Source organism: Echinops telfairi, unplaced genomic scaffold (assembly GCF_000313985.2).
Source record: "Echinops telfairi isolate 266 unplaced genomic scaffold, ASM31398v2 ScPeMD7_7441;HRSCAF=8479, whole genome shotgun sequence".
NCBI lineage: Eukaryota > Metazoa > Chordata > Mammalia > Afrosoricida > Tenrecidae > Echinops > Echinops telfairi.
This window is the reverse complement of record NW_022111341.1, coordinates 1,215,547-1,217,103: the sequence shown is the minus strand read 5'-3', so window position 1 is coordinate 1,217,103 and position 1,557 is coordinate 1,215,547. Positions and strand designations below refer to the sequence as shown.

Below are 1,557 nucleotides of genomic sequence, written 5' to 3'. Positions count from 1 at the left end.
CTTAACCCACAGCGCCACCAGGGTTCCCATTCACAGGTGAACCACCCCCACCTGCGTGCTTTTTCAACGGGGTGGATCCTTCCCGGCAGGGGGCGCTGCTCTCGAGGGTGCGTCCAGGTTCTCTCTTCCCAGGCGCGTCTCTGTGGTTCTCCAGGGCCCCGCGCCGGGCTGGACCCCGCAGGGCGTCCGGGCCTGGTTGCTAGGCAACAGCCATCAGAGGTCTGCAATTCCCTTCTGGTCTTCTCTCCCACCTGGCGCTCAATCCTCACGGCCCCTTGTGCGTTTTCTTCTCTTTACCCTCTTGCATTCGACTAGATTCTCTTGCAATCTTTACCCCGAGGAGAGAATCTCAAAAGAAGAGGAGGAGAGGTTTTCCTGGGGACGGCCAGACAGGACTGCCTCTCCCGTCCAAGTGGACCCCAAAACGGAGGCATTCAGTGTGTAGTCTCTCGGAGGAGTTACGAAGCCGGGTTCAACGTAGAATGTTCCAAGACTGAATTTGGCAAAATGAAAGTTCTCCAGACGCTGCCAAAAAAGACGGCAATCACAAGTCATAGAAATATTTCTGACACGCTCTTCCTGCGAGGGGGTGTAGCTCAGTGGTAGAGCGCGTGCTTAGCATGCACGAGGCCCCGGGTTCAATCCCCGGCACCTCCATTTTTGCTCCCAAGGCCTAGTCTCTGCATTTGTAGGAGTGCTTTCTTTCAGTCTAACTAACACGGAAAACGTTTCGACTCCATTTTACTTTCAATGTCCCCGCGTTTCTGCTGCAGATTTTTGGTATCACAGTGCGTCAAGAAACGGGAAACAGGTTTTTTGTTTTTAAAAAATTTTTTTTCTTTTCCTTTTGTGTGTTTTCTTGTATGTAAAATCCAGGATAGGTAAATCTAAAGACTGTAACTGGATCAATAATTTACCCGGGGTATGAATGGGGAAATTGATGGCTTATGGGGGCGGCTAACAAGTACGAGGAAGAAATGCCTAAAGTTGATTGTGGTGATGATGCATGCTAAGCACTTCCACAACTCTTTCGAATATTAATGAACAATTGAGATGTATGATCTGCGAATTATGTCAATAAAACTTTTTAAAAAATAGGCGACAGAGGGAAACTAACTCAGGCTTTCAGAACCATAAAAAACAAAGCCAGGCACCCAGTTCAGAAGCTCCATCTCATTTGATTGACATCTCGCAGTTTTATTGAAAACAAGAAACACAAAAAGAAGGAAACCACGCGAGGTCCACAGGAACTTTTCTTTAGGCACCTTGTTTTTTTTTCTGAGCTTTTCTGGCTTTGTTTGTTTGTTTAGTCTTTCTGAGTCTAGAAGCAAACGGAAGAGAGACACACTGTCACGACCTCCTTCGGGTCTCTTTTTCTTTGTACCTTCTCCCTGTGTTTAATGCTTTTCTTACTGTTCCCGCCTTTAATTAGAGTTAGGCTAAGAAAGCTGTAAAGCATTGGATCCCGTGAGCTGAGGACAATCAGAAAATAGCGATATATCCCCTAATCCCCTCCTCTTCCCTCTCCTGAAGGCATCCCACATTTGGAAGGACTTC

At 47.3% G+C, this 1,557-nt stretch overlaps 1 non-coding gene across 1 annotated transcript; it reads left to right on the top strand.

Annotated features, from left to right (window-relative positions):
* Positions 1 to 585: 585 nt before the first annotated feature.
* TRNAA-AGC lies at positions 586 to 657 on the top strand. The gene has a single exon. It is a non-coding gene; the product is annotated as a tRNA-Ala (tRNA).
* Positions 658 to 1,557: the final 900 nt, after the last annotated feature.